The sequence below is a fragment of the Canis lupus genome, chromosome 10, assembly GCF_048164855.1.
Source record: "Canis lupus baileyi chromosome 10, mCanLup2.hap1, whole genome shotgun sequence".
NCBI classification, from domain to species: Eukaryota; Metazoa; Chordata; class Mammalia; order Carnivora; family Canidae; genus Canis; species Canis lupus.
This window is the reverse complement of record NC_132847.1, coordinates 19,727,701-19,752,119: the sequence shown is the minus strand read 5'-3', so window position 1 is coordinate 19,752,119 and position 24,419 is coordinate 19,727,701. Positions and strand designations below refer to the sequence as shown.

The window sequence follows — 24,419 nt, the reverse complement described above, 5'->3', positions numbered from 1 at the left end:
GCCTGTGCAGGATAGAAGGGCAGAGGGAGAGGGAGAAGCAGACTCCCTGCTGAGCAGGCAGCCCGATTTAGGGACTCAATCCCAGGACCCTGGGATCACGACCTGAGCCGAAGATAGCTGCATAACCTTCTGAGCCAGCCAGGCACCTTGAACAGAGTTTTAAGGAATGGGCAGGATTTAAGAAAAGAATGGAGAGCACAAGAACTTTCAGGCAGAGAGAATACTAGAAATGAAAGTGGAAGAAGTAGAAATGTGCAAAATGAACTGGGTCAATTATTAGTTCCGTGTGGCTGCGTATGCATACTGAAGGATGCACTCCTGAAGAGGCAGGGAAACGGACAGATGTCCAGCAGTAGTGGCGAGGATAGGCTCTGTTTGGAGAGAAGTACGTGGATAGATTCAAGAGGGAAGAACAATGAAAAGGCTGTGAAAATAATCAAAGAAAGAACGGGAAAAGTCCAAATGAATTAAGTAGCATAGAGAATGGAGAAGATGAAATGCAGAATGTTAAGGAGACAATCCCCAGGACTGGGTGCTTGTTTAAATAGGAGTAGAAAGCTGTTAAGAAATTAAATTAAAATAAAATAAAATAAAATAAAATAAAATAAAATAAAATAAAATAAAATAAAAAAGGAAAGTGGGAAAGTGCCAGGCTACCTATCAGGCCTCTAGTTTGAGCCACTGCTGTTCTCAGAAGCAGAAAACAGAGAGAGAAGTAGGTCTGGAGGACTCAATTACTTCAGCATTGACACACAGTGAAGGGCCTAGAAGCAAGACATTCTGGTCAAATAATGTGAAAAAAGAGCAATTATGATGCCCTGGGAAATAGGTCATGAGTAGATTTGTGAACACGGCACACTGGCTTGTTATTATATTAGGTCTAGCTCCCTCCTCAAATACTTTCCTGAACTGCAAAGGGAGTTCTTTAGGCAGGGAAACTTTAGGCAGCTTTTCCCTTATATCTCACAGGGAGGGTATCAGAGCTAAATTGGATTTTGCCAATTAGATGCATTCTTATAAGACTTGGCTTGAAAACGGATTATGAGAGAGACAAGTCAGGCTTGACACTTGTTTTGACAGCCCAGGGTGTGGCAGAGGTCAAGCCCAGGGTGTGGCCCAGGGGTGGAGACACAGGGCATGACCACTTCTAAGTCTACCACTTGATGATCATCACAGATAGGGCAGGCATTGCTTTGATCTATTTTCTCCTCAAGTTTAGCCTATTCTATTTCTTCAGTTCTCCTAACCATTCTGGAAGAATAGTCAATCTCTCCCTTTGAAGTGAAACCAGAGAGTGCCTGTTTCTGGAATAATGCACATCTCGGTAACAGAGATATGTGTAGCTCACAGAAACTCTCCAGGAAATAGGATTCTGGGATAAATCATGTTACCTGCAAAGGATTGCACGAACGTGAAACGAGAGCACAGTGGTTCATAAAGACCATGGGAAAACAATTTTCAGGTATGGTCATTTAATGTGAAATGAGGCTAATTCTTTGGTACACCTAGTAGCTGCTACAACAAACCATTTGAGCATGAAGAGGAAAACAGCGGGTGGCTCACAGCTTCTAACCATACTACACAAGAAAGAAAATAACCAACTCATAGTTTATGTTCTCAGTACAAGGCACAGTCAGAGGTTGAGAGAACTATAATTTTCCTAAAAGAATCTCTTATCACTGGCTACAAAGGCTGGTATAGCCAGACATGAGAAACAGTTTAGTAATATGGATGTTAAATCACAGTGTAGAACAATGGTACTAAATGAAAGGGAGGAAATTTGGGAGGATTATAATGAACGTGAGATGTCAGGCCTTAAACCTCCACTGTGGCACTTGTGTGTCCAGCTAGGATGGAATTCATCAGAACATGTCTCCTGCTGAGAACAGTTAGCCAAATACAAAATTGCTCCAAAATATAAAACTGTCTGTTTGAAGGTGTTGGAGAGTTCCTGAGGCAACCTGAACATGAGAAACAGGATCACAGAGTGACCTGAATTCGGCTTTCCCCCTCAAGGTGTCTGATAGTTATTGTTAGGAGTACTGGGGAGGGATCCCTGGGTGGCGCAGCAGTTTAGCACCTGCCTTTAGCCCAGGGCTCGATCCTGGAGACCCGGGATTGAATCCCACGTCAGGCTCCCGGTGCATGGGGCCTGCTTCTCCCTCTGCCTATGTCTCTGCCTCTCTCTCTCTCTCTGTGTGACTATCATAAATAAATAAAAATTAAAAAAAAAAAAAAGGAGTACTGGGGAAGTGGGCAGGGGAACGAGATGGAGGACTACAGATGAGAGGCAGGGATGCCTGCAGAGCTTGGGCAACTGCACAGGTCCAGAGAGAAAAAACTAGAATGTGCAGTAGCCAAGACACTGAACAGAAGGGAGGCACAGGGATGAGAGCCCCACACTGCCAGGTGTTTCTCCTTGAGGCAGCTGCAGAGAGAGAGAGAGAGAGAGAGAGAGAGAGAAACAAATCACACTGGAAACCCTCTGCAATGGAAAATAGAGTTTTGGGGAGCCTCGCGGTTTTGAGAATACAAAATTTAAAGTGAATGCCCACCTAAGAGGCACTACAGAATTTTACTCAGATTCCAGACCTAATCTCAGTCCTACTAGGTAACAACTTTATTGTACTAAGATAATTAGGATCCATCACCCAAGTCAACATATGTTCATATCCAAAAAAGAACAGGTATCTGAACATAAAAACAATCTCTGCAAATCAAAAAAGAAAAAGACAATGCAAAAAAAATATTGGGCTGAAGGCATGATGAGACACTTCATAACTAAGACTGTCCTAGTGAACACACATACTTATAAGATACCTAACTTTTTTTTAGAGATGATGTAAATGCAAATTTAAATCACAGGAACATGCTCTACACACTTACTAGAATGGCTACAATTAAACAGGCAGGCAGCGCTAAATATTAGCAAGAATGAGATGCAACAGAAATTTTCACACATCTCATGTAGAATTGCAGATTTGGTACAAAAAGCATACTCTGTCAAGTGATTTCACTTTTCAGTATATATCCCAGAGTAAGCTGCACATAGATTAACCAAAACACATATGTAGATGGTAACCAAAGAAGCGATCCAAAAAAATCTTCAAATAATAGATTAGCTAAATAAATTGTGGCATATTTATAAATTAAAATCCTGTGGGATCCCTGGGTGGCTCAACAGTTTGGCACCTGCCTTTGGCTCAGGGCATGGTCCTGGAGACCTGGGATCGAGTCCCATGTCAGGTTCCCTGCATATGGAGCCTGCTTCTCCCTCTGCCTGTGTCTCTGCCTCTCTCTCTCTGTGTCTCTCATGAATAAATAAAATCTTTAAAATAAAATAAAAATAAAATAAAATCCCGTGCAGTATTTGTTCTCATCTGGGAGTCATCTTGGCAATGTCTGGAAGACATTTTTGATGGCCACACTAGTGGAAGTGCTAATGGCACTTAGCAAGTAGAATCCAAACATTTAACACAGATACAATACACGGCATGGCCCCCATGACAAACAATTATCTGGTCCAAAAGGTCAATGGGGGCTGAAGAAGAGAACCCCTGAAGATGAGAACCCCTGTATTAGCTTTCCATGAAAATCACATATTACCACAGACTATTACAAACTACCACAAATTTAGTGGCTTAAAACAACACACATATGTTCTCACAGTTCTGTAGGCCAGAAGTCCCACGCAGGCTGCACAGCACTAAAATCAAGGGTCGACAAGGCTGTGTTCCCTTCTGGAAGCCCTAAGGAAGAATCTGTTTACTTGTGTTTTCCAGCTTCTAGAGGACATTCACTTTTCATTACTGCACTTCACAGATTTGTATTTCTTGGCTTCTGAACCCCTTCCTTCACCTTCAAGGCTAGCAAAGCCAGCCAACTCCTTCTTATACTGCTAACTCTGACCTATCGTTCTGACTCTTCCTTTTTTTTTTTTTTTTTTTAATTCATGAGAGACACAGAGAGAGTGAGAGGCAGAGGGAGAAGCAGGCTCCATGCAGGGAACCCGATGTGGGACTTGATCCTGGGACCCCAGGATCACTCCCTGGGCCAAAGGCAGGTGCCAAACCGCTGAGCCACCCAGGGATCCCCCAACTCTTCCCCTTTTAAGGATCCTGGTGATTATCTTGAGCCCATCTGGATAATCAGACTAATCTCCCTATATTAAGGTTGGCTGATTAGTAACATAATTCCATGGGCAAATCAATTTTCCTTTGCCTTGGGCTGCAACATATTCACAGGTTCTAGGTATTAAGATGTTGACATCTTTGGGAGATGTTATTCTACCTACCTTACCCAGCCATACACCTTACCCAGACATACACGTTACCCAGCCATACAGCAGTGAAAAAGATTGTAGCACTGCTGCATAGAGCAGCATGAATGGATCTCATAAACTGATGGGGAATTGTTGACATGAAACAGTATATAACTCATGGTTCTGTTTATATAGGGCTCAAAAATAGGCCAAGCTAGGGATGCCTGGGTGGCTCAGTGGTTGAGCATTTGCCTTGGCTCAGGTGGTGGTCCCGGGGTCCTGGGATAGAGTTCCATATAGGGCTCCCTGTGGGGAGCTGCTTCCCCCTCTCTCTGTCTCTGCCTCTATGTGCCTCTCATGAAGAAATAAAGTCTTAAAAACAAAAAAGGCCAAACTAAGTGTATTTTTAGTCCGATGGAGAATAATGATATTCTGATTCAGCAGGTAGCTTCCAGAGCATAACTCAGATGGTAGAGCTAGCAGCTTGAGTAAAAGCTTTCTAGTTATTAGAAAGCTTCCCAATTCTACACTTGCCTCATCAGAACCAGGATACCAGCTTTTTGTTAGCATATTCTGAGGGTGGCTTTGGGGTTTTCCTAGAATCTCACCCTCGACTTCATTTCTTCAGCCCTCCCAAACATTCGGTAAGTGATTTAATCCTTCAAAATAAATCCCTTTCTGTGTAAAATAGCTTGAGTGGATTAGATTCTCTGAAACTGAAATCTCACCAATATTATGAGGCATTAGCAATAGCTGAATAAAAGCTCTTTGTCAGTTTGAAGTATGAAGCATTGCACTAATACTTTATAAATGTTATCCCATTTAATCCTAACAATTATTATTATCATCCATCATAGGTGATAGAATTCAGAATCAAAGAGGTTAAGTCATTTAGCCACAGCTAGTAATGGTGGTGGTAAGAAGCAAATCCAAAGCTCTGCAGATCATGTAACTCTTCTTGTACTTTGCTTCTCAGTTTCATTACCCTTGTAGAGCAGAAACAGAAGTTCCTCCAATAAAGATTTAAGTAGCTCAAAGAAGCAGTGAGACCTTGAATTCCCCCCCCCCCCAATTTATGAGCTACATTGGTATATAAGTCCTAACATAGGTAAACAACAGATTCTCTTCTGACTAGTTTAATCAGAAAAGTGATGTTAGGGGGATCCCTGGGTGGCGCAGCGGTTTAGCGCCTGTCTGGCCCAGGGCGCGATCCTGGAGACCCGATCAAATCCCACTTCGGGCTCCCGGTGCATGGAGCCTGCTTCTCCCTCTGCCTATGTCTCTGCCTCTCTCTTTCTCTCTGTGTGACTATTATAAATAAATAAAAGAAAAAAAAAAGAAAAGTGATGTTAGGAATATCAGAAGGTTAAAAGATTCACTGGGGAGAAAAAAAGAGATTTGAAATGAAGCTTCTAGCAATAATACTCCAAAACACAACACTGAACTGGACAATTGAGGACACCCTGCCCGGTGCCTCTGTTGGGTGCCAAATACCAGACATTGCACCTGACTGGCACTGCCACCAGTACTGATTCCACTTCTGATTCCAAACCCAGCACTGCCGCCTCTGGGAAGCCAAGGCTGTCTCTGGTCCCATATCCTACATCCCATTGTCTCCATTGCTCATTTCTGAATAGAAAGCTCCGCAGGTGTGTCTGACCGGGTGCTCTGGGCACATGCCTTCATGCTCTCTGCAAACGAGGCTGACAATTTACTTCTGACTGTCACACTGCAAAAGAAATGATCGTACTGTGGACATTTCCTCCCAAACAGGCCATCCAAAGACGACGGGGAATGAAGAAGGTGGTAGATGTCCATTACAAACAGGGTTTAAGTTTAGTCCCTACTCTATTTTCTACCCACATACTGAAAGAGTTAAGAGTTTACTAGTCCTGTTTTGTATCAGTAATTAAGAGCTGGATACCATTTACTGATACATTGTGAGAACCTGTCATTGGCTCTGCTCTATTTAAAACAAGCTGCTAGTTTATTTTTTTAATTAATTAATTTATTTATGATAGGCACACAGTGAGAGAGAGAGAGAGGCAGAGACACAGGCAGAGGGAGAAGCAGGCTCCATGCACCGGGAGCCCGACATGGGATTTGATCCCGGGTCTCCAGGATCGCGCCCTGGGCCAAAGGCAGGCGCCAAACCGCTGCGCCACCCAGGGATCCCAGCTGCTAGTTTAAAAGAAAAATGTTTCTTTAGTGAAAAATTATGGTAGACAGTATTCACTTCACCAATTACCCATCTCACAAATGAATAAAACAATCGGTCATTAGCATGCTGCAGATTTCTCAGTTGTGCATAATTTTGTTTTATTTTTGAGCCTATAGAGGCTCTTGTGTGTCTTGTGTTTGTAATGGAATTTTTTTATACACAGATGTTAGAGTACTGTCATGAAAATAATTGAAGAATTATGAATTGGACATATAAATTTCAATCACCATTCCATTTAATTAGGCTTACTTTATTTTTCTTCTGAACATATGATTTCCCAGTGATGATTTCACTTCACTAATACTTCGTAGACCTTTAAAAGATCGCTGTTGGTAACTACAGTGTATATTTAGGATTTCAAAGTCCCATTTACTAGATACACATAGATGAATCAAGAATCTCTTTACATCAGTCAAAAATCAATTCCTTTCTCAGAGCTCCCACAGTTGGTGACTCTCCTCCACTTTCCCTGTTCCACTGGCTTGAAGTAAGTGTCATTAATATACATCCTCTTATCAGGGAGGAGCTAGGAATACACATTTTCTGTGATTAAAGATGATTTATAATTTGCTGCATTTAAAGGAAATTTTTAAAAAGATTTATCTCTTTATGTTATTATATTATTTATTCATGAGAGACACAGAGAGGCAGAGACAAAGGCAGAGGGAGAAGTAGGCTCTCTGCAGGGAGCCCCATGCAGGTCTTGATTCCAGAACCCCAAGATCACGACCTGAGCCAAAGGTAGATGCTCAACCACTGAGCCACCCAGGTGTCCCTATCTGTTTATTTTAGAGAGAAAGAGAGAGTACAAGCAGAAGGGGCAGAGAGAGGGAGAGAGAATCTCAAACTCCATGCTGAGTAGGGAACCCGACATAGGCCTCGATTTTAGGACACGGAGACTACAACCTAAGCCGAAACCAAGAGTCGGTTGCTCAACCAACTGCACCACCCAGGCACTCCCAAAGAATTATTTTTATTGGTTAGTCTTTTCCCTAAATGATATCAATTAGCTGCCATGGTCTATTAACATAAGCATTTTGAGGCTTCTTTCAACAGGGGTGATAGCTAGCTCTTTATTTCCTTTATTAAAAATGATAAGCCTACCTTATATTAAAAATAGTAAAAGGTAATTAATTAATTTAAACTAATAAATATGACCTTTCTGTGATTTGTCAGATAGGTAGTGGGTGCTAAGAACATACAGATGGGTGTTAGAAAGACCTCTTCACTCAAGGTACTTGCAATTATACAAGAAAGACAGACACATGGAAATAATTACATAAATAGACCTTTAAGCCACTTTCTTGGGTGGATGAATATTCCCTGTTAGAAAATCCTGATCTATCTTGTGTTCCTTCTGCCTTCATTATCCTATTACCTCACTCCTTCCACCTGATTTTTTTTAAGAGTTGCTATGATAAATTTTCCATCTTCTACTTTATCTAAAATCACTTACATGTGAATTCTGCTAACCTCTTCCCCCCAAGGTCACTGAAATGTCTCTCACCACGATCACCAAAGTCCCCTCTTACTTGATCCCATGGCAGAATTTCCTAGAATTACTACTGACAACTCTGCCTTTTCTTTTAAAGATTTTTATTATTTTTATTTTTTGTATATTTTTGGAGTTCAATTTGCCAACATATAGCATAACACCCAGTGCTCATCCCGCCAAGTGCTCCCCTCAGTGCCCATCACCTAGTCACCCCAACCCCCCGCCCACCTCCCTTTCTACCACCCCTTGTTTGTTTCCCAGAGTTAGGAGTCTCTCATGTTCTGTCTCCCTCTCTGATATTTCCCACTCATTTTCTTTCCTTTCCCCTTTATTCTTTTTCATTATTTTTTATATTCCCCGAATGAATAAAACCATATAATGTTTGTCCTTCTCCAATTGACTTATTTTACTCAGCATAATACCCTCCAGTTCTATCCACTTTGAAGCAAATGGTGGGTATTTGTCGTTTCTAATGGCTGAGTAATATTCCATTGTATACATGGACCACAGCTTCTTTATCCATTCATTTTTCGATGGACACTGAGGCTCCTTCCACAGTTTGGCTATTGTGGACATTGCTGCTAGAAACATTGGGGTGCAGGTGTCGTGGCGTTTCACTTCATCTGAATCTTTGGGGTAAACCCCCAGTAGTGCAATTGCTGGGTCGTAGGGTGGCTCTATTTTTAACTCTTTGAGGAACCTCCACAGTTTTCCAGAGTGGCTGCACCAGTTCACATTCCCACCAACAGTGCAACATCCTCTCCAACATTGGTTGTTTCCTGTCTTGTTAATTTCCACTATTCTCACTGGTGTGACAGCTCTACTATTATTGAAACATTTGCCCCTTCCTTTTTATGACACTGCCCTCTCCTCAATTCCTTCTTTAGATGTTTCACGTGGGCATTCTCTGCAAACCTTTCTATTGATGTCTATCTTTTTAGGTTGCTGTTTCTTAAAAATTGATCCTAGTTCTCCTCTTACTCAGTATATTCCCTGGGACATTTCAACCACGGCTACTGCTTAAATTATCACTTATACACCAAAGATTCAAACAGCAACAAATCTTCATCAAATATCTGTGTCCTGACATCCACACTCACTGTCCAACTGCTATGGAGCATGCTACCTGGACTCAGGAGAATCCTGGCACACACTTTCCCAAAATGTTCACAAGTGAGCTCATGTTTGACAATAGTGATTTTCAGACATCTTGCTTGCAGTCTTAACTGTTGAACCCATAGAGCTTTTACTTTTGTGTACTACACCTATAAAACTTTACCACGTAGCCTTTGAAAACTTTAAAACATATTTATTTACTTATTTTAAAAATAGGGATCCCTGGGTGGCGCAGCGGTTTGGCGCCTGCCTTTGGCCCGGGGCACGATCCTGGAGACCCGGGATCGAATCCCACATCGGGCTTCCGGTGCATGGAGCCTGCTTCTCCCTCTGTCTGTGTCTCTGCCTCTCTCTCTCTGTGACTATCATAAATAAATAAAAATTTTTTAAAAATCTCTAAAAAAAATAATAAAGTGTATTTATTTATTTAAAAATAAAAAGCAAATTAAACACATTAAAATATTAGATTTTATGAAAAATAACTATTTGGAAAGCAAAAGCTTAATGAGAAGAGAAGTGTGAATTTTTGGCAACTCTATAATACGTGGTCAAACGCAAGATAGGTAGACTCATATCTGCTTCTATATTCATTCTGGAAAATTCAGCTGCACATTAGTAAGAGGAAATGAGAATTTAAAAAGGCAAAGGACATTTGGGTATTAATATAAAATTGACTTTTACCTCACTGACCCCCTGAAATAGTTTGAAGGGCTTCAGGGATGCCCAGATGACATTTGAGGACCACTGATGTGAAGTGTTACTAGAAACCAGTGAGAGAATGGCTGGGTTAAGAATGGTTACATTAAGGATCTCAGCTAGGTAGTTTTAACAGAGGATCAAAATAAATGCATAGTGCTGATAAAAGTGGGGTTGAAAAGAGTGAGCCTGGGGCCAAAGTGGGTAAGGAAAGATAAAAGCCAGAGAGAATCTGTCAGTCCGGCCAAGCCAGATTGGGAATAAAGTATACATATGAGAGGGTCCTGAGGGCCCAGCTGAGACAGAAGGCTCACGACTTAATGATGTCCATGAAGGTATTGCTGAGATGGAGGGAAAATAATACAGGGTAGTTAACAAGACATAATAGCCTGTACACATTTGGGTTAAAGGGACCAGACATATTGTGGACAATAGAAGAGTTGAGAGCAAGGAATAAGAAAAAAGTATAAGAAAGATGGAGGCTAGGAAACCTACCCTTCAGGAAAAGGGGTAGGCACCCCAATATTCAACTTTGACGACATACAGCAGACATCCAGCATCTTAAATATGATGTATTACATTAAATACCAAGAAGCAGAAGCATCTCAAGAATTGGGTACCACAAGGCAAAAAGCTTTCAAACCAGTTAGATGGTGCAATTTTCTTTAATAAACTAATGGATATAGGAAATACTGGATGACTCCAGTTCAGGATTTTCTGTGGTCTTTTTGTTGATGCTTCCAACTAGATGACCCCAAAAGAAAGGTTTGTAGTTGTTCCAGCTGGTCTCAATCACTCCAAGAGCAGAGTCACCACAAACAACAGATCAGATTATGCATTGTACAAAGGTTTAGGCCACAGGGCCAGGGGCAGCTGAAGTTCTGTCCTTGCTCTACTTGCCAAGTTGTATACCTGAGTGGTTGTCATTGCTCAGAGAGTGGCTCTTCTAATTCCATCTCAGAAAGGGGGCATTTTTCTAATTTGCAACAATGTGTCACAGGGGCAAGCCCTGGCCCTTTGTGAAATAAATGTTTTCAAAACTGAACCATGATGGTGTTTCAGTGGCCAATGCTATCTTTTCTCTTGGTAGGAAAAAAGTCCCCAAGTTACTGTGGCAAGAAAATCTAATTCTTGTGTTAAAAAAAAAAAAAGAAAAAAAACACTAGGAGTTGGTGGTTAAAGCAAAGCATTAGCTGGAATCTGTACCTGTTGTCTTGTAATTTGTCATTTGTATCTGGATACGCACAGTTAAGACATCACCTAATTAGAAATTTAGCAGGACTGGCACCTTGGGGAGAGTTTGAAGTGATGGTTGAGCACTAAGACAACCAGGAAATCTTGATGACCAGCCTATTTCATCACTGTCTAATGTTTCTATTTACAGATCCCTAGAGCTCATTTAGGATAAGTGAAAGTCCAGTTTCAGAAACAAAAGTGTGTAGAATCCATGTACTGGAAATAATTTACACAAAGCCATGCCTGTGGCAGCTGAGGGATGTGGTTGAACTAAGCATACCTACCCTCATTTGAGTAATCAGATTTCTTTTCCAGAATAATCATGCAAGTCAATAAGAATTCTTCATCATTTTCCAGCTGTAGGGGACATTCTTTTAGGTATGTACAGATGTACACTATGTATTTATATGTATAGCTTTCCCAGCCTCCCTTCTTGGGAAGTGGAGTAGGGATTATTCCTTTCCTAAGCTGGATAATTTTAAAGGTATCATGGGGCCCAGTGTACTCCTTACCAACACGAAGGTAGATCCATGTCCCATGCTAGCAAATTAGACTCTCTGTTCTCAGAGTTCAGTTATTACACAGAAAAACCTAGAGGCAGAAGGAAATTGGAAGACTTTTCCTGATTATAAGACCCAAGGATAAATTCCTGAGTCCTTACTATTAAAATACCTGAAACTATTCTGAATTTAATCTGCTCCAAGATTTAGTTTTTCAACTTGTCCTTTGATTTTGTAAGCTACATGTTTTTCTTCTAACACATTCTTTTGCCTCCCTTAAGTTAAGCATAATTGGTTTCTGTTGATGACACCCAAAGAAATGTAACAAAATTAGAAATAAAACTTGGATTCCAGCAACAGACTCTCAGGAAAATGTGAGTTATTTGGATTTGGTTTTTGGATGAGATGAAGTAAATGTAACAAGACTTCTGGATGAGGAGATAGCTGCTGATGGTCAGTCATGGCAATGGGATGAATCAATTGGGACTGTTCACCTGAGCCAATGTGCCCTCTGAGGGTGACACTCTTGGATGGGGTGCTAGTCCACAAGGCTAATTTAAAGGGGATAAGGAATGCCAGACAGGGGTGAAACATTTGATCCTGATGGTCAAAGCTAGAGAGAACAGGTTCATAATGTTTGATGCTCAGCAAAAACAGGAGGAAACTATTAGCCTTCCTGTGACAGTCATAAAAAATACCTTATTGACTCCAGCAGTTGGTTAGAGATCACTGAAAATCAAATTGAAGACTGATTCTTTTAAGTTGCTGAATTACAGTATCCTTTGGATTAATTAACTTCACTCAAGTTCTTCAAATGAAACTTCGAACTTTGATCAAATAAGTGAGTTTTTGATAACTGAAACAATGAAATCAGAGATGATTTTGAAGACCTTGAAAGCCCTGGACCAATGACTCCATCTGAAATGATTTTCATTGCATGTCTCTTAGCTGAACAAAATGTACCTCCCTAAAGAATAGATAAAACTTCTACTAGAGCCTTATTCTAATGATTTAAAAAATCTCAACTTTCCTTAGGTGATAAAATGAAAAATCAGACTAAAACGTATTACAAGAATTCATAAATGTAAAGTGCCTGGGGAAATGAATATTTTGCTTAACCAAGGATAATGAAAATAAATTTTTGGATTAGGCTAAATTTTTTATATGAATGAACTTACTAGAGTTTCTGTATCAAACATGGTAGCTCCATGTTGATGTAAACATTTTCCAGGTTCATTAAGATAATTTATACTGAACTTAGACCATAAGTAGCAAAAGAGATTAGAAACATCTTTATATAATTTGGAAGGTAGACTTGAAAGAGTTTGGGAGATGGAAATGTTACTGAATATCCATGCTTTCAAAAAAAGCAAAACAAAAAACCAAATCACAAAAAAACAGAAAACTCTACCTTATTCTTTCACACTTATGATGAAGAATAGACTGGTGAGAGAAGGACTAGAATCTTTAAGAATAACTTTGATGGTTATTCATTCTAGGCCAGGAATTCTAGTGGAAGAGGCAGCAATTGAAATGGACAAAATTGGACTCTCTGATTTTTGCAAAAATGGGAGGAACCTGTACGGCTGAGCCTACATAGTGATAAATAGAGCAGTAGAGTAGAAAGACTTGGTAACTCAAGGAATGATTCAACACTCAGAATTCTCTAGAATGGTTACATAATTATAGAGGTCCACCAAAATAAAATATTCAGGAAAGCCAATTAGGTCTTACTTAATTGTAAAACCCCCACACTCGAAATCTGGTAAACAGGGGTATGATTTAAGTCACAACATTAGAAAGTCCCAACCACTAAGTAAGTCTCATGCCTGAGTTAGATCAAGACTCTTGATAGAGAGACACTGTGATAGTTCACATATGGGTACCTTTATCTGCTCTTTCCTGAAGAAAGTCTTGAGTAAGGAAGGACTGTTGGCTAAGAAATGACATTACTTTCTGGAGGACTAGGATCCCAGTTCTGCCCAATATTTCCAATGGGCATTAATTAGCATAAAAGTATGTCTCTGCTAAGTTTGTTTCATGGTAGACTCATGGTAGACTCATGGTAGACTTCAATATTACTTGCGGCTATTTCCCAAGTCCCTTACTGGATACTTGGAATACATATCTTGAGCAAGTGGAAGAATCCTTTACCCATAAAATAAGTCCTTTGGTCTCTTCTTTTCTCCCAAACTAGCAAATTCAAAGCAAAATTATTTCACTGCAGGAAATTCAACCTTGGTATCTACAGTCTGATCACATCCTCACTAAATTCCACAGATGGGGAGTTAGAAATACTGAAAAGTCTTGGGGAATGGCAAAGGGTTATTATAAACCTAATCAGGTGATGACATGAATTGCTGTTTATGTTTCAGGTGTGGTTTTCTTATTGAGGCAAATTAATGCAACTCCTAGCACATGATAGGAAGCTATGTCAGCTGAATATATTTGTCTATTTTTATAATAGCATAATGATTTTGCTTTAACCTACCAGTACCGCACTACACCCTCACCATCCAGATTCAGATTTATTTACTCTTATAACAAATGCATCTACTTTGGGCTGAAATTTTCCACGACAGTATACCACAGCCCTTTTACAATGTGGTTTTCACACAGATAACATCATGCCTGTATGTCTCAAAGAACAGGAAATAACAGGGACCCTAGATGTCTTGGTGTGATTTCTAATGGACAACCCTTGGTCAGATTTCCCTATTTAAATCCAAAATCACTTCACATTTATAAAATTAAAGACTTTTTCTCTTTTTCTCACTCTTTCCCCACCTTCTCCCAGAAAAAAGGAAGGATATAATAATAGCAAATGGTAAACAAGTAAAATGTAGCATTTCTGAAAAATTCATTTCCTATGTTTTAGCAAATGGAATGTGTGACATTTTCTAAGTTCCTCTAAGAAATGCATATCTTCAGTAATGTCAGTTTATATTACTGGCAGTAATAGAGGACAGAAGAGACCCACACAATGAGCCTTCCTCATATGTAATGGTTAAGATTTGGTAGACCTCACCTGTGAGACCATCTGGGCCTGGTGCCACAGATATTTCCTTAGGGAATTGTCCTTTTGGTTAAGTTTTCAAATTTCTTTGCATAGAAGTCTACAAAATAGTATCTTAAAATTATTTAAAAATGTCTCCTGTTTCAAACATTATTTCCTATCTTATCGTTCTTTATTATGTTTGTCTGTGCTTTTTCCTTTTTTTTCTTTAATCAAGCACGATGTTTTGTTATTTTGAGCTATTTTGCTAATCTTTCCCAAAATACAGTATTTTGACTTCTTAAGTTTTCTGTTTTTTTCTATCCTAACTCATTAATTTCTGTCCCTTATCTGATGTTTTTCTTTCAGTTCTATCTTTTGTCATGTACCAATAATAGCACATTAAAAAAGAAAACTTAGCAGTATGAAGAGCTCAGAAACATTGTCCTCCTGAACACAGATGGTAAAGATAATTAGGACAAAATGTTTTCTTACCGTCTTGTGTATTATGCCTAATAAAGTGTTATTTGATTCATTAAACATTTATATTACCAAATATATTTTGGAAGCCTAAGTCTGGATGTAACATATATTAACTAATAAAAGAAATGCATCAGAAAAGGATGTGTTTTTGCCTGAAAGGCATATTTATCTCAATAATTTTAAAAAGCTTTACTTATCAATGACAAAAGAAGATTGACGAAAAATATATCTTACTGCTTTATATTTTGTTCTTGTCAGAATATTTAACTTATGAAACTCATTAAAAATGCAGATTTTAGGGTATTCTATGGATCTTCTTTAGAGAAGAGGGGGAAATTACATGAAATATACTGAAGTGATGGGAAAAGCATGTTAATTCTGGCTGATAATCTAAAAATAGAAAAAGAAAACATTACTTTTATTTTTGCGGTTGTCTTTTTTTTAATGTAAAATGAGTCCTCTCTTTCCTTCATCTCTCTGAACCTTCATGATACTTAGCACATCACTGGAGTCAGGGATTATTAACTAGTATGTGTGTGTGTGTGTGTGTCTTTTACTTCTGTTTTACAATCTAGGCTCTAAATTCTAGGACAGAGGCCAGCATGAACTCCAAGGAGTTCACCTGAACTCTAAGCAAAGCACCAAGTACATTTGTGGCTTGGTATAGAATATATTTCATTCACCTGAAAGAAAATCTTTTAGTTCTTCATTTTGTCATGTGTATCCTATGTTCCTAAATTAAAATTATAAAACCTACCATTCAAATTCCATATATAGTATATTCTGGGTCAATTACATCCATTGCTAAGGTTGCAAACAGTGAGAGGGACTTGGTACTGTGCATTGTTTTTCCATGGTAATGCAGGGATGAACAGATACCGGGAAGGTAGCACCGTACTCAGGCAAAGACCAAGAAAAGAGATGTGTTGGCCAGGCAGCAAGTCAACATTAAAGACTGACCATTAAATACCTAATCTATTTCTTTTTTTTTTTTAAACATGGGATTTCTTAGCTGTGTACTAATGATAGAAATGTTAATCTAGGTAAACTGAGATAGTGATTCTAGGCTTCATGCACCTGAATAGCCTAAAATGGACTGAGATTCTACATTTTCAACTTCAGTTTTGACTATATTTCAATTTAATCACTTAAATAACTTTTTCTATTCCTGAGAGTATTTTTTTTTTTTAATATTCTTAACTTCTTCCCAGGATTGGTCAATTCCTCTATCTCAGAGAATTTATAACAAGGCAGTGTTAACTTTCCATCTCAGGAGACTATCCTCACAAGATAATTTCACATTGAAAAACTACAAAACTCAACATTAAATTATTTTTAACACATTCAGTAGGAGACATTGTATTACAAAGAAAAGTAACCCACCCTTTAGAATGTATATTAAATGGAGATTAAAGATTTTTGGAAATGCTTAGACAACTGTGTTGAAAATCAATTTCTACCAATACTCAACACAGGAGGGAGAGAGAAGAAATATTGTAATAATAAGGCATTTAAAAGCACTCAGGAACAACTGATGCAAAAGGTCATTTAAGAAGTCAGAAAACTAGGGACCCTGGGTGGCTCAGTCAGTTTAACATCTGACTCTTGTTTTTGGCTCAGGTCATGATCTCAGGGTGGTGAGCATAGAGCCTGCTTGCAATTCTCTCTATGTCCCTCCCCTACCCCCACTCATGCATGTGTGTGTTCCATCTCTTTCTTAAAAAAAAAATCAGAAATCTAGAAATCTCTAGATTCCTAGTTTTTAATTAAAAAGCACTTTTTTTTTTTTTTTTGTCTATTAGATGCTTTGCTCCATGTACTTTCCATTATTTCTCAACTTTAGATGCCTGAGACCCTCAAAAGCTAAGCCTGTCTTTCAATCTAGGCAACACTGATGGGATTTTTCTATCTAGGAAAGTACTCTTTCTTATTTGGTGCTAGGGAGAGGCTAGTTGGCTTGAGGGCTCAGGTGGGCTAATGATAAGAGATGGCTTGCTGCATCTCATAAATGGCACATTGAGCTGAAAAAACAGAATTAATGCCTTACTTCCAGAAGATGTGGCTAAATTTAATAATTTCTAAAATCTTAATCCAAGAGTTAACAGATATTTTGTTAGTATTCCCTAAGGCGTCTGTTAAAAATGCAGATTTCAAGAACCCATTCCCAGAGTCCATAATTCTAGGATCCAGAAAGCTATTTAAAAAAAAAAAAAAAAAAAAAAAAAAAGAGCTTTCCAGTTGGTTCTAACCTAGACAGTCTATGTACCGTATTTTGACAACATTGGCTTAAACTGTATTCTAGATACTATCCAAAACTTTATTTTTTTATCCAAAACTTTATAAACTTAGATAATCAAATACTGTATATATAAAATGTCACATCACATAATTTCAATATTACTCCTACTGCCATGGATGACAAACATTAGAAGCATTGTAGATACTAAGGTAATAGAATTTGAAAGAGATTCTCTGATATTTTCGAAAGGGTTTTACAGGCAGGCTTAGGTCACTTGATGTGACTGTTTTGTTTTGTTGATGTTACTAGTTCACTGGTATGTCTGTCTGGTGACTTATTTCCGCACTGTGGTTTTTCCTACAGTAAACACAAACTAAGAGATCAAGCCCTGGGTAAGTTTGTCACCTTTAAACATCCTCCTGTTTGCTGAGGCCACCCCGATTGGCATTCCAGCTTCATGCTTTAAGCAGTATGAAGTAATAGTGGACAGAACTGCTGAAGACTTATGAGAAAATCCTATTTTTTGTACTTTATTTTGTCAGTCTCCTGTATTGTTTCACATGTTCAATGACAAAGCTTTGGTCAGACTTTTGAATAAATACAGGCAACAGTGTTGTTCCAAATCCTCAAAATCAACAATATCTGTGCTCCATCTCCAAGTCCTACATTTGACCCCTAGTCTGGCTTTTAAGACCACTAGACCACTGGTTTCTTTAGTCAGTTTTGTTAAAAATTGGTTATGGCAACTGGCAGTACTGCCTTAGACTTCAGCAAGCAAGACCTTTGCACTGGCTGCTCCTGAGGGTTCTGTATTTTTAAAGTTTCTGACTCAATAATTCATAACCTTATGGAACCTGAAACCAGATTATACCAGCAATTCATCTAGGCTGAAGCCCTGTGCCCAACGAGGGATCTAGTGGATCCAAATCCCTATTTTTCTCCTTTGGGGAGCTCTCTGACTCCTTAGCCCTCCCAATTATGTGAGGTTGATCAGACATGCTATAAAGCTTGAGGACTCTGCCCAGTGGATCATCCCAGAAGCCAGTAGCCAGATCTCAGTACCAAGTGGGCAACTTCTGTTGCCAATATGGTAATTTTTTTGTGAAATGGGGCAAATTTATGCCTCTATGGTTGACATGCTGATGGTGGGTGACACTCACTTGCCCTGGGTATAGGATAAGTGCATGGCTTTGGGGAACTGAAGGCCCATTGCCAAATCATAGGCCATGTGTGTGAGCCAGCACTCAACCATCTGCATTCCAACCATGACAGTTCCTCTAGTCTACAGCAGGGATATTGTGGTCACCCTTTACCCTATGTAGAGGGGGCTTCCCCTGGTACCCAGGAAGGCTGCACCAACTCTGCTTGCAAGCTCACCACCCTAAGTCACTAGTCCTCCAAAAGGGGCCACCCCTATCTCTTCTGAGGGCTTGAGGGCCGTGGCTAAAACACCACTGGCTCTTCAGATAAAAGTTCTGCCTTGCCTCAGACCTAAGCACAGTAAGCATTCTTAAACCATGTTGGAAGAAGGACTGATATTCTATTCACCCTGCCCATGAATACCTCCCTCATCCTTCTCATTGTTGGCAACATGTGGAAGGAAGAAGTATGGCCAACACCAAAAAAGATCGCGTTCCAGGAATACCACGATTGTGTGCAGCCTAGAGAGAAACAGTTGGAAGATATACTATTCTATTTTATATGCTATAAAATTTGAAATGATAAATTTAACATGACCAAGAAATAAATTATTGGTCTCATTTCCCTGCCTACTCTGGGTACACGTGCATTTGTGGTCATTATCAGTGATGCTCAGTAACAACTTTCAGAGGATCGTTGGAGGCCAGTGTTCATGGGCCACACAAAGGATGATGTACTGTCATGAGTAATGATGGAAATAGCAGTAAATAAGTGGTAAGTGGAATTACAGTGGCAAGGAAGTTTATTTTGTTTCAATACAAAATACAAACACAAATTCTGAAGAGCACAGCATTGTCTCTATTAATCATGTATCTCACAGTGGGAGATATGAAATTGGGATGGTACACATGACAATAAGGATCACAAGAAGTGGTTCTTCAACCTGAACAGGAAGAAATGGCATCTGAACACCACAAAGAATCTTCATGTGCGTGGACTGGACAATAAACAAATATGTGAGTACCTCTCATCTTCTCATTAGATATTCATCACTAAGTCAACAAACCTTACCTGTTTCAGTAAATGTTCTAATAATTGCTTTAAATCAAATTGTTTACATAGACAGAGGCCCCAGACAAAATATTTGATCAGGGCTCTCCACACCCAGGGGCAGCCCCAGCAGTAGGTTATCAGTGACCAAGGACCAAGGATCCACAATGTGCTAAATACTCTACAGCTGGTGCAGGTTTTAATACTAATCTCTAATCCTCACAACCTCTCTGTTGGGTAAATTTTTTTAATTAATATTTTAAAGATTATTTATTTGAGAGAGAGGGAGAAAGCAAGAGCAAGGGGAGGAGCAGAAAGAGAGGGAGAAGCAGACTCCCAGCTGAGCATGGAGCCCAATGTGGGTTTAATCCCATGACCCTGAGATCACAACCTGAGCCAAAATTAAGAGCTAGATGCTTAACTGACTGAACCACCCAGGTGCCCCTTTTTCATTAATGTTTTAAAAAGAAAAACAATTGAAACTCAAAAAACCTAAGTAACTTGTCCAAAGCTACAAAGACAATACAAGTAAAGCATGCATTTATTCCTAGTCTGTCTAACTCCAAAGCCTAAGCTCTCTCTTGCTAAAACATGAATACGAGCAATGACAAAGTAGAACTCTTCAAAGCAGAGGGAGGTTATATAGATATCTTTTAGGATCACCTCATTTGTAATGGCTTAAAAAGCGTTTAAACCATGAAAATCACAACAATGGATAAGAACCATTATCTTTACACAGGGGCAGAGACAATCATCTTTGGCCCCCAGACTCTTGTTTTCTCTACTTCACTTGCCTGGCCCCACGGAGGAAGAATGGTGGGGGGTTATAGGAACATGCAAAAGGTTAGATATGTGTGGGTCTAGAAGCTAGAGAACATAAAGAGAATAGCAGATTAAGGTTCATTTTTGTGCTCTCTGCTGGCAATGAGTACAGTCAATTGACAACACAGATTTAATTGGCTGAAAGCTATAAAAGAAAATTACTGGGCATCATATTGCTGTACACCAAGGTCTACTTATATGGTACATTTAACTTTTCAAAGCACTTTATCTGAATTATATAATGCCATCATCTTCAGGCTCTGTGGAGATGATGAGAAATGTATCTTGTCAACTCTGTACTTAGGACGTATTTGTGGTCTGCAAATACGTACTCACAGGATGCTAGTGCTGATAAAGACTGAAGGAACCTAGGACTGATTTAAGTTTTTATTTTCTGGTATCAGAAAAGATGTGTAAACTTGAGACAGAAGCAAAGATGAATGATGTAACATTAAAGTTACATCTTTCTGCCCTCATGAGTTAGTTGGTCTTAGATAATTACAACTACTAATTTTGACCATAGTAATGTCCTATCATCTGAAACATTGTATGATTTATGTTAAAATGAGAGAGTTTTCTGTGTATAGCTGTGTGTGGAGAGAAAGCATTGTCAACAGACAAATCATTCAATGAGATAAAAAGGACATTTAAATTCATTGATTTTCCAAGAAATTTCAGTATTTTCTCTTGTCATGATCTTGGAATAGAATTGGATCAAATGATGGGTCAAGTCATCAGTTGCCAGAGTGACTGCCCACAAGAGATCCTGAGACATCATTGAAACTCATTAAAACCTGGAATAAAAACATAGATCCAGTCCATTAATTCAGGTTGTTATTCATGACTCTTTAGATAACCAGAAAAAAATAGCAATTTTGTCTCTCTTCTCTTTGAATAAAAAAAAAAGTCTTATTTTGAACTGAAATATATTACCATATTAAATGTGTAAGCCCATTGCCTCTTAAGGAAGATAGGGCCTAGGAGTGGGGGAGTCTTTCATTTTCTGAGCATAGTCAACATGTTTCCCTCATCACAAAGGCCTTAGATACATTGAATTTATATGAAGTAGTGGATTAAATCGTATGATTTGCAGTAAGAATCTAGGATAGAGCTAAATTGCTGTATATAATAAACCAAGACAGAGAGTAGTGATGGTTTTAGTCGTGGTGAGTAGAGGGGGCTAGGGTAACACAAGATGGAGGCAAGAGTTGTAGAGCCAGAGCAGGGAAAGGGAAAGAGGATGCCCGATGGATGTGAGGCCAAGAAAGGAAACTTGGGAGGGGGATATATAATGGAAATTTTTGAAATGAGTATTATACACTGAGAAATACAATCCCTTCCCTTGTGACCTGTGTTAGGTAGAATAAACTTACCATTATTTATTAATGCTCCTTTGCAAAGAGAGTTTTATTTGGGGAGAGCCCAAAGAAAAAGGCCAAGTTAGTTACAAAAAAAGTATACAACTTTCATCATTAGAGAGTTCTTTTCATAAAAAAAAAAAAAAAAGAAGCTGACAGAACCAGAAGAAAGAGACAAGCCATTGTGATTACAGAGTTCTAGGACATTCTTCTCAGAAGCAGATATGGAAAGTAGACAAGCCATCACAAATACCAAAGATGAATAAGGAAATTAATAAGATCAAAGTAATAGCTATAAATAAAACTTCATATCCTGAGCAGAGAATACCTACATTAAACAGTCACTAAATGTATGTGAATTTGTTTAATTTCCCTAATGTTTGGATAGCTTATTCTTTGGTATACCAAAAATCTGGCACTTTGACTTAATTTAGCATAGGCCACTTTGGGGTCCATATTTTGGACAGCTAATCAAGAAAACTGTTAGAGCCATTTACAGGCCTTTAGTTTTGAATGCAGATTCTCTGATGAGTGAGCCCTATCACTTTGTATTGCTTCTACCTTGATCCTATACTTTTAAAATTTATTCCTATATCTATTTTCCAGCTTTATGGAAAAAAGTTATTTTGTGTATATCAGATTTCCTCAAGGAACACACTTTGTGTTTCATCCTTTGAAGCCTACTGAGTCTTGAGTATAGTTATATGTCTGCAAGTATAGAGAGATGGGGAGAGTAGGTCCCAAGGTCTATCAGTAGTACCGTGCAAGATAACTACCTCTGGGGAAGCCAGTACAGGTTCTTCAGCCAAGGGAAGACTAATCTCATTAGGCAGAGGTTAAAAGTCTTCTAAAGGGAAAGAAGGCTTGGCAGACTTTTGAGGTTCCAAGTACCAAGGTCACCAGAATATGCCTGAATGATCCCTTTCCAATTATTCAGGTGTTACTCTAGCTGTATCAATTATCTAACATTAACAATAGAGATTCTCTAGAATTGGGAATTTGATTTGCATTTGGAATTCAGCCATCCCCAGGATCAGACACTGGGTTTGATTTTGAGAAATAGCTTCCCTATGGCTACAAGAGATAAGAGTTTCCTTTAGGAGACTTATTGAAGCTTTCAATCCCTTGGGCAGACCAAAAGCTTGGAATTTAAAGCCCTGAGCTCACTACTTTCTTTCCCTCATTTCTGCAGCACAATAGCCAACCAACTCCATTATACTTCTTTTATTATTATTATTATTATTATTATTATTATTATTATTAGAGAGAGAGAGAATGAGCAGGGGTGAGGGGCAGAGGGAGAGAGAGAGAATCCCAAGCAGGCTCCACACTCAGTACAGAGAGCTACACATGGGGTTCGATACCATGACCCTGAGGTCATGACTTGAGCTGAAATCAAGAGTCAGACGATTAACTGACTGAGCCATTTAGGCACCTGCATACCTCTCATATTCACTAAAATGCTCTATGGAAGCAATTACTAGGCCTCCCAGAGCACTGGCTTCAATGGGCACATGACTACAGTCATCTATAGGAGATAATTTAAGTAATCGTTGTGAAATTGTGTGCCATGGATGACCAAGGTCCCTTTTCCCCTGGAAAGGTGGTCATTAATGCCTATAAATCTAATCTGATCAGAAGATCCAGTCCAGAAAACTCAAAACTATGTTTGAGTTTCTGAAAAACTAATTTAAAGATTCTATTTCTTTAGAACTAATCTTAAAGATTTTATTCCTCTGGTACCAAATTCTATGCCAATCAGCCTTCAATCAGAGCAGTAGAACCAGTAGGATATGTAGATATACATATGATGTAGTTGGAAATACAGCCGCAGATATGGATGTAGATATATAGACTCATAGACACAAATATAATATATTAAAGGATTTGCTACAAGGATTTGACCTTATACAATTACGGGAGCCTGTGAGTCAGTGTCTGTAAGGCTACTGTGTTTGCATTTAATGCTGGAGCCAAAGTCTGCAGGGCAGGCAGTGAGGAAGGAAAGATGATGTCATGTAGGGAAGAGCAAAGACAAGCTGTGACCCCAAACAAGAACTGGAACCTAAAAGGATAGATTGAAACACGTGTCAGTTCTTGCAACCCGTAACCTTGATGGGATGGATGGTGTGCAAGAGGAGCTCCTGCTGTTGTCTATCATCATAGAATTCGATACACACTTGGTTCAGGGGTTAGGGTAACTGAAAGAGGATCAGGGGGATGTGGAGCTCGGTGCAGACCTTTTATTCTCTCATTGTTCTGTCAGTTCTTAAGGGCAAAATATTGATGTCTTCAACTATAATTGTAGATATATCTGTTTCTCCTTTAAATGCTATCATTTTTTCACTTCTTGTAGCTTGCAGATTTATTATTTGGTGCATACTTAAGATTGTTATATATATTATATATAATATATATAAGTGTATATATATATACTTATTTAAGATTGTCTATATATATATATATTTGAAAATTGACTACTTTATCCCTACATAATGTCTCTCTTTATTCCAGTGATAGTCCTTTCTCTGAGATCTATTTTTCCTGATACTATATACCTAGAATAGGTATCTTTGTGGTTAGTGTTTGCATGGCACAACTCTTTTCATTTGTTTACTTTTAATATACTTATACATTTTTTTATTTTTTATTTAAAGTTTCATCAGATATCATCTAGTTTAGTCTCAAGTAGCTGGAGGTATAAGGAACACTTCTGCAAGGCTTATTGCAAAATTCCCTTTTTGGTTTTCTACAACCAAATTCTCACTACTTGAAGTGCCATATCTATATCTGTATCTATATCTATA

General features: G+C 38.8%; 1 long non-coding RNA gene across 2 annotated transcripts in view; it reads left to right on the top strand.

Moving 5' to 3' along the window:
• LOC140641296 (uncharacterized) overlaps positions 1–24,419 on the top strand; it is a 90,189-nt gene that overhangs the window by 50,008 nt on the left and 15,762 nt on the right. The window contains exon 1 of one of the 2 annotated variants that reach the window (XR_012037846.1): positions 21,838–21,962. The exons of the other annotated variant lie outside the window; for it this stretch is intronic. This is a non-coding gene — a long non-coding RNA (uncharacterized lncRNA). Of the gene's footprint in view, positions 1–21,837; positions 21,963–24,419 lie in introns of those variants that run through there. 2 annotated transcript variants of the gene reach the window in all.